Source organism: Drosophila guanche, unplaced genomic scaffold, assembly GCF_900245975.1.
Source record: "Drosophila guanche unplaced genomic scaffold, DGUA_6, whole genome shotgun sequence".
In the NCBI taxonomy this organism is placed as follows: Eukaryota; Metazoa; Arthropoda; class Insecta; order Diptera; family Drosophilidae; genus Drosophila; species Drosophila guanche.
In genome coordinates this window covers 2,624,289-2,634,153 of record NW_022995748.1, presented here as the reverse complement: position 1 = coordinate 2,634,153, position 9,865 = coordinate 2,624,289, and positions in this window count along the sequence as shown.

The window sequence follows — 9,865 nt, the reverse complement described above, 5'->3', positions numbered from 1 at the left end:
AAACAATTCTTCTTACACTTGCACCTCTCGATAAGTGAGGGTGGGTGCGCGCAAAGGCAGTTTTGAATTAACGTGATTAAATTGGCTCTCACCCTCCATTCCCTGGCTCTCTTTGGATCATTTTTATATCCGGTACTCGAAGAGTAAATAGTGTATATTGTATTTGTGCACAAAGTGGATATATGTAACGCACAGAAGTAAACGTTTCCGATCCCATAAAGTATATATATACATGATCAGCATCAATAGCCGAGTCGATTGTGCCATGTCTGTCTGTCCGTAGGATCATTGTTATAGCCAGAATAAATAAATTTATTTGCAGTGGCTAAACCCACCCGGTGAAGAAATTGTAAAATTTGACAAAAAACCGCTAAGGTACAGATGTAGTACTGAGTACCGGGTATAAAAGTTGTGACTCGTAAGAAGCGTCTCACACGTCCCTTCTGGTTATTGTTACGGTCGCTGCCATTGTTGTTGCTGGATCTGCCTCTGTTTCTGTTGCTGTTTGCTGTTGATGGTTACATTTTGTAATTTCATTTCTCATGGATCCACGGATCCGGGGATTCCGGCAATTGAGCATTATGCAATACATTTGCATTTCCATATACGAGTATGCATGCAATCGTTTAATTGCAATTCAGGAGGTTTTTTCTTTTCTGATTTGCCTTTTAATATTTGTATTGTTTGCGACCAATTTGAAATTGCATTCTGCCATTTGCATTTCTTGAATCCTGGCATCCCTGATCATAATCGTAAACCGAGAAGCATTTCCATTTACGAATTTTGCGATTTTCGTTGTTTATAAAGCATAATATGTTGACCAGGGAACTGCAAACAGTCCAACCCATGGCTTTCGTCCCAGTTTTGCTCCGGCTTCTGTGGTTTGTGGCCCTCCATAAAGACTGAGAGCTGTCCTCGACTCCCGTTCTGTTTCCCAACCACAGAAAGCAATTTGCATTTGCACTTTTCGCATTTTGCATTTCGCATTTCGCTTGTTTATGGCCATTTTTGATACTATGAGCTTGACGAGTCCTTAGTGAAATGGATCGGGAGAGATTATGGCTTTTAAGGGGCTTATTTCGGCTATCAAAAGAGCTTAGGAAGGGCTTAAGTTAAATATGGATTCAAACAGATACGTAGAAATTAAGTTATGGAAATTTTGTCTAAGCTCTTGAAGGATTTGGCGTAAGCAATCCACATTACAACCACTTCCCCTGTCAATTTGGCTTTAACAAATTTGTTTTGTATTTGCTCTTGAATACCTTGAGGGCCCGAAAGCTAAGAAACAATTTAATCAATCACTGGGGCTGCGTTTCCGAACAACTAGTCGTATAAACAGGCACAAACGAATATCTGTAACCTGTTTGACTTCCGAAAGTTCCATTGCGCAAATTGATAAATCCTTTAATGTTGCTCCGGAACACACGGGACCTAGTAAAAGGCGAATGGCAAAGGGCTCAGCAGGGTCCTGGCACAGTGACACACAAATAAACTCGTACAGAGGGGGAATCAACTTTCGATTTCGCCGAAATAAATCCACTTTACCGATTGAGACGACTCTGAAGGAGCGAGACGTGTGGGAATTTCTTTTCCTGCCAGAACAAGGGGGCCAAGACAAACACGTGCGCGGTGAGAGAGACAGGACGATGGAGTCGACAGAGCCGGGAGTTTGTTGTGCTCGAATAATTGAATTCATCAAAGTTAACTCGCACAATTGTTAACTGGTTGGACGGAAAGCACTGCCACTGCCACAGCTGCCATCGTCAATGCCTCAAGCTCCTCCGTGTTGCGGATCCAGCATTGGTTCGAGCTTAGTTCTGAAAACTTTGTGTGTGTGTTCTCGGCCTTTGATGATGCCACGGGACTAAACTCGGCGGCTAAACTCGCTTAAAAGAATGGCGTCTAAAAAGATTTACGAATTGACAAAGTGCAAGTAGAACTTGGGGCACGAACATGCCAAATGAACGGGTGGAGAGCTCCCCGGATAGGCAACAGACGGCTCCCCGTACGAATGTGTGCCCCTAAGGACATCCGCAGGCACGCAACGAAAGGCACACGACGACAAACATCTTGAAAATCCATGTCAGTGTCACGTAGCTGAGTGTGTCGCCCTCCCTCTTGTCGGGCCCCCCAGGAAGAACAATACGAGTCGCAACACCCGCCGCAACAACAAAACAAAAGCAACCAAAGTGTGCTCAAGACAATCTAGAAACGGATACAGTCAATATGACAAATCTCGGATACACTAAAAGAGAGATCGAAGGGCTTTCGGCTAGATTCAATGAAAATATCAGCACAATTTATTCGATAGGTTCCATTTGAATCCGTAAAAAGGAATGGTACTCTGGCCAATTCGGTATGCGTTTAATTATCTCAGTATTAATTCTCCACAGACCTCATCCCTAAATCCATGTACCTTTCTGCCGAGCTTATCTTCTACCTCTATTAAGGTTCTAACTTTATCTGCTTTCCCTTCCCACTTGCGATTTCATGGCCTTCGTTGTTTTTGTCTGCTGATTGGTGTCTTTGTGTTTTTCCTGTTGTGTATCTGACGCCCCTGCTCATCACATCATCGCAGGCTTCATTGGCGTGCCATCCGCCTCAAAGATTCTCGTAGACACTTTTTGCTCACATTGCTTATACGCCACGTTGCACGCTCCCTTGATTAAGTCGTTCGTTTGGCGTGTTTAATCAATTATGCGACGTTTGCATATTCTCCTCGAAGCTCCCCGAATTATTTTCGCTAATCACTGGAATACAATAAACATAAGCTGGTTCCTTCACAGGCAATGGCCCCGAGAGATGGCCACTTGGTTTACGGAGTCTTCAGGTGGTTTATGGACGCCGGAACACTTCTGCGGCCCCCAGTCCAGGTCATTTTTCATTCTGATGAAAATATTGATTTCCATTTACTTCCGCTCTGCCCGCTCCTCGCTCCTCGCTCCTGGCCATGCTCGATGTGATGTTGATGTCTGTTTGTCAGTCTAACGATTGCCTCAATGGTTACCTAGAAGGGAGTGGCCGTAAATTTCAGGTACTGCAACCCACAAGGAAAAGAGAAACTTTCCCCGATTACATTCGTTTGCCCATCGACTGGTACGTCCCCGCGAAGATTTATGAGTTGGCCGCCTCGGAGTTGGGCCAGGCAAATGAAATATCGCCAGTGGGCAAATATTTGCTATGCGGAAGGCGCGTGATTCGATTCTGAAGCCAAACGCAACCAGGTGAGCTCCGCTCCAGTGCTTCCGCTCGAAGCAAACCAAATCAAGGACCAGCCAGCTTCTGCACCTGACTGGCACAGTGGACCATCGGTTATTCGTTATTCAATCAAACACAATTTTGCATGCACAAGATATGTACATATTTATGTATTATGTATGTACATTGGATATGTATGCAGCGATTTCTTACATATGTACATATGTATGTACAGATTTTAAAGGCATTCTCTCGGGGCAGTTTTAGCTTTTCGGCATCTAGATTCAAAACTGATTCAAAGAACTAGATAATTGAAAGCTTAGTTCCGCCATTATTTACTCCTGTTCTCGATAAATGATTCCACAAGCAGCTAATGCAATTTCTTCCCTAATAATACGAACTCTGAACCACGGTGCATCGTTTAAATATTTACCATTGCTTAGCTCCTGGAATTGCGACTGCTGGATGACAAGTAATAAGGTCATCAAAACGCCAACGTTCGATGCGGTTCTGTCGACTGATTTATGAAGTTGTGTGGTCAGCATGCAGCTCGGCGATAGAGGAGAGCTCGGGGACACGGGGGCCTGGGGCACAGGACAGCACAGAGCACAGAGCACAGAGGGAAAGGAGCAGAATACAACCAGCCAGCCGGGCAGCCAGCTATGACAACTCAATTGAGGACATCGAGCATACGGCACGGTTGTTCGCAGCTACCTTTTGGGGGCAAGGATGTGTCGCTTGGTCAGTCACAGATTTGCTTTGTGCTTGTGCTCGGAGCTTCCTCTTGTCGCTGGCTTTTTTGGAAAACGATTTATAAACGTTGCCAGCATAAATAAACGAACATATGTTCGGGGAAAACCCATAGGGAACTGACCGGAAACATGTGCTCGGAGTCGGCCTTCGTTTTTCTCGCTGTATTTATTTACTTTTGGTCTTTCATAAAATATTTTTTAATGCTGCCACAGTGTTGCCAATTTGTGCAGATTTATAGAGGCTGCCAACGTCATCGTCCTGGGAGTAGCCAACAAAAGCAACAAAAAAAGCAACACCAACGGTCTGGTCTGTTGACAATCGCTACAGGAAGTGGGCAAGCAAGCTGCAAGGATGGCTGCCATATAGCCTGCGTGGTGCATTGTTGCTGCCCTTGCCTTGAAAGGGTCATAACTGATTGCTGCAAACACTTATGCGGTGGGGTTGGCAGGGCAACACACGTCGGTTGGCTGGACAACACGCAGCGGCCAGACAGTCAGCAGGAAGCAGGCCCCTGGGAGCTCTCGAAGGCAGGACAATGCCGCGCATCGAATGAGCATTTGATGGGTGTTCTCTGCAACGACTATTTCATTAGGGTTACTCACAGTTTGTGTGCAAAAAAATATTTGCTGGTGGGATAAAATGTATTTCAATATTTGGGTATATAATTCCACACAATTCGAATTGTAAATTTAATTTCAATTTAATAAATTTATGGCATTCCGTGAAGTGAATACCCATAATTTGGCAGCCTTGAGTCTGGTGGGTTGATGTGACTGGGGCAAATAAAGAATCGAGTTTGTCAATATGAGGGGATAATAGATTTAGTATGTTATGCCTGGCATTTACAAAGTTGTCAGCCATTGGTTGTTGTTACTCGTGGTTGTTACTGTTGATGTTGCATCGTCGAGACTGCAATTGAATTGCTTTTCACCCATCGCCTGATCATCCTCATCATCGGCATCGGCATCGTCATCGTCATCGTCATCATCGACATGGACGTCGCCGTCGTCGTGGCAGGATGTGGTGCAATTGCACTGGCGCTGCCGTTGTGTAAGTGGGCGTGACTGTCTGCCAAATATGAGCACCGGAAATTAGCACACAACAGCCACGCCCTCATGGTGCCGCCCCCGTTCCCTGTCCACTGTCCGGAATGAGGGCGAAAATTGAATGGACGTGGGGACAAGCCCTAACCGTATAATTACTTCTGTCCCAGAAATGGGACAGGCCTACGGCTGTCCATCTCCAATGACCCGGCCGGATCACCGGATCTAAATTAACAAAAGGACTCAAATTAAAAGCTAATCAACCACTTGACCACTTTGTCCACTTGACCCAAGCGCAGCGCTGGGTCCGCCTCTGCGGACACAAATGGATTTATGATGCCTAGTAAACAAACCTGGAACTACTTGAAAACTTCACACACCACATAGCCAAAGCAACCATTTTCACAAGGAAAGGGGCGAATAGCTTTGCCAGCACAACTGCAATTCAGGCGAGCGCAACTTCAACTCAAACTTTTGCAATGATTCGGTTTCGGAATGCATTTGCCAAGAGGAAACTCTCATATTTTGAGCGGGAAGGTGATTGCGTTGGTTGCTGTTTTACTCTGAGATGCTGTAGTTTCCTTTGGTTTACTGCTAATTAGATATTGGAGGGAAGGATGAGATTTGAGATTTGAGATATTCACGTTAACTGAAATAAGATTAAAAAAGAAAACAGCATCAATTGTTGAGCCTTTTGAGGATCTTGTTATGGATTTTAAAGCGCTTCTTCTAGACGATACACCCGCTTATGTATATTCTCAACTTTCAGCAGGTAAAAAGAGGTACCCTTTTCAGAAAGGGAACAATTCGTAGCGGCACACAAACTTTCTTCACAAACACACACTTGCACACATCCAGCTGAGTAGAGCCTCACAAAGTAAGGGAAAAAAGCCGAGCTGGAGCCCGAGCAGAAGCAACTTTTAACTTTTCTTGCTTTTGTGGTGCAACTTCGTTTGCGCACATTTGAAATTCAGCAAATGTGAGTGGACGGGAGAGAGAGAGAAAGAGAGAGGTCACATGTGTGCGTGCGTGTGGGAGGCTTGCATTAGCATCTCTTGTGCCGTGTGTGCTGCTGCATACATTTAGGCGCGGACAAAGAAGAAATGCAATGCAGTGCACAATTGCTTATGAAATTGAGCAAACAAAATTGCGGATTACTCGTACTGTAAATGGGAGCTAATGAGCCGAGACCCACTCAGGGGTTAATACGCAGTTGTGAAAGCCCCCGCCCGAGCGCGCCTCTGTGTGTGCTTCAGGACGCTGTAAGCCTCAAATGAGCAGTGACTGATTGGAGCACTTTCATGCAAAATATACATGCACGTACCTCGCCTCCAAAAAAACTATAGTTGAAGGCTAGACGCTAATATACTAACCATTAGATTCCCTTTACCAAGTGTCCTGGTGGCCACTTGCTTACAATGCGAAAAATATAGAAGTTGATGACTGTTGGGTTCCCAATTTACGATCCCGATTATTGCGTGGCATCTAAATATTATATCATTTTTTGTGCATTAGTACAGGTCTTTCAATAATAGTAGATGCCTGCGCACAGGGTTGAGGACACAATACAATCTGTAGTTCATGAACACAATACACCCTTGAGCTATACCTTTATGGGTTACCTGCCAGCGGGATAACTCACCATTCTTGAAGGAAACAAACTCATTAAAAGGTTTCTGGCCAGCCAGGTCAGCCAGTCAACAACTTTGAGCCACAAAACAAGCCATTAAAAAATGTTTAGTGCATTGACAGTGGCAGAGACAGCCACAGCTCCATCCCCAGCAACAGCAACAGAAGAGGCAACAAACTGCCAAACAAGTTCGAAGGGCAAAAAGTGTAAAAAAAAGTCCGCTCCGGCAACGGCAACAACAAAATTGAAGGCAAATGTTTAGTGGAAGTTTAGCAGAGTTACGGAAAAAAGTTGGGCAGAAAAAGTGTCCCCAGGGCGCATTTGGCACAACGAGAAAACGAGGGCGAACTCCTCCTCCGCCTCCACCTTCACCTCCACTCACCTGTCACGTGTAAATGCCGCCAGCGGCTGTTCTGACCCGAGAAGTGTGTCCTTCATCCCGGCTGCCAGCGTGTCCTTCCGAGCCCTGTTCATGTAAATTGAAAACAGTCGCCAAACGGCATTAAGGCGAATGAGGCAATGAACCGGGCTCTGTCTGCCTGCAACTGTGTCCGTACGGGCCAGGAAATGTATATTAAATTAAAAATTAACTGTCGCCAGGGATAAATTCTCAAATTGTATGAACGACGCGGAGGGCAACAGGCAATAATTGTTGGTTAAATGAACGATTTCTGTGGGTTCACAAAAGGTGTCTCATAAATGAATGACGCATGAGTTTCAATCTGAACAACAAAATCAATTCAAAATATATCCACTCGTAACAACAGATCTAGCAATTAAAGCAAATACATATACTTACATAAATATGTATTTATGTATGTAAATATATGTATTAATTTCGTGTCTCGCTCTTTCTGGTGGAACTCGTCCCAAACGTTCCAAATTCCTTTGAATGCTTTGCTTTTTTTTCCTGCTCTTTAATAGTAGTTTTTTTTTTAAATTTATTGATGCTGCTTTGTAACATAGTGTAATGTAAATCTGCTTCGGTGTAAAAATGTTTTTTGATTAAATAAAATATTTTCATATTTAGATTAAATATGTTTCCTTAAACACTTGACATGTTCAGGGGAGTTCCAGTTTTTAATTACGTTGCCGTTATGCGCAAAGTGTACTTTATCCTTTTGACCGCACAATTTAGCGTGTTTCGTGCACAATTTGGTTAGTTGCCGCTGTAGTTTGTGAGGAAGAAAAACGTACATTTGAATTGGCCTAATAATAATGAGCAAGAAATATTAACAAGAAATCGTTGCAGTTGAATTTTAAATACATACGTTTAAATCAAAGTAAATACTATTTATTTTCACCACAATTGTAGCTTAAAACCAAATATTGTAGAGTAGTTAATTTGATCAATAAACCTAATCAGCTTACTGCAGACGACTAGCTCTTCAGATATGCTCTTAAATATGAAGCCCCATTTACACTCGAAGCATTCATTTTCATTCATATTATTCATCGAGGGCAGTGGTGCAAATCTAGAAATAAACTTCAAAGCATTTAACATTTGCTCACTGACCAAGAACGCCCCCGACTCGGTTCGCCTGGCGATGTAATCTACACAATGCCCTGGTAGAGTTTTAATTGCTATGACACTGCCAAGACACGGCTGACTGGATAATGGAAGGAAGGAGAATTGGGTTTGGCATGGCACTGGGGCTGCAGCTTAGGTTGGGGGCGGGGGCGGGATAGAGTCCTTAGATGGGCATGTTGCTGCCCGTTTGCTGTTGTCGCTTTCTAATTTGATAAAGATAAAAATCATTTTATAAATGGCGTCACCGGTGCTGGCGCTGGTGATGCCGTCAAGTGAGCATTGCCCTGACAGACACAGAAAACCGGGCGGTCACTGCTAGCTCTCGGGACACTCTCGCAGCTCGTTGGCTTCGTCTTAATTGAATGCTCATTTCAACAAGCTACGCTTTGGCTCTCCAGCGTCGCCGGCTTTAATTGCATTTTTATTTCATTTCCCAGCAATTATCGCAAGTTCGTGTGCAAATTTTATAAACTGAAGAAGGAGACGAGGAAGCAGGTCAGCAGGATAGCAGAAACAAACGGGAGCGGAGCCAGAAGCGTCGAGAGCTCCTCGACACCACCTGCAACATCCTGAAGCCAAAAGGTCAATCGTGTCGTGAGTGTGCGAGGGTATCTGTGTCCGCAACCCGCTGTATGTGCAACTAGTTGGGTTTACGAGTACTACTACTCTGATGTGAGTGTGCGGTTTGTCCGATGTCCTGCAAACCGTAATTAAAGGCAGCCAGGACTTGTAGTCGACTCCTTCGTTGCTGTTACTGATATTTATTGTCGTTGCTGCGCTTTCTGCTCTCTTATTGTCAGTGCAACTCCAAGTTGCCGTTGCGAGTTGTTAGCAAAGCAATTAGCATGAGTTTGCCATTGCAACACACGGAGCCAGCAGCGACCTCGTCCGGCACCTGCTGAAAGTTTTCGTTACGTTACGGTACCGATGCTGTAGCCAGCAAATAAGAATTTAATTTATTTACTCTGCAGCAGGCAAAGTGTTGGCAAATGGCCATGTAGCATTTAGCTCTCAGCAAACAAATCAACCGTAAGTGAAACTTATGAAACAGGGCTAGGTAAAGCCAAAGGTAACGAATCCCTTTTGCTGAGATCCCCAATCATAAACCGTTTTGCTTGGAAACTATGCATGCAAATCTCAATGGTTTAATTTGTGTTGTTTTTATTTTGCTGAAAATTGTGCTGCGATATGTTGAGGAGGAAGTGGAGCTAACCATTATTAACCACTGACCATTATTAGTGCCTGCATTTAGCAGAGATTAGGCAGGAGTTTAATTTGAAAATAAAACCTCAATATGCCTCGCTAAGTTCCTGTCCGTTTGATCTATTCTCAGCTGCTTTACATTCAGCTTTCTTACGACGTTTCTCATTCAGAGCACTCTTACCATTTTTCCGACAATGGCTTCGATTTACTACAACTTTTTCAACCTCGAACCACAAAGACTAAGCCATCTCATCACTCTCTTCTTTGGCGGTAACCTTCAACACCTTTTAAGCCGCTTGGCGCGCCCTTCGATACCCTGAAGTCCCTGCAATCTTCCCATTTTACCGAAAAAAAAAAACTGTTGCTTTGTCCTCGCCCTCTTCTATTGCGTTTTATTCACTCAATGGGGAGTTCCTATCTAGCAAAGGATTTCGCTTGGCTGCACTTCCAGCGGGTAGTGGGTAGGGGTGGTTGGGAGTGTCTGGTATTTGGTTTGATTTTGGTGGC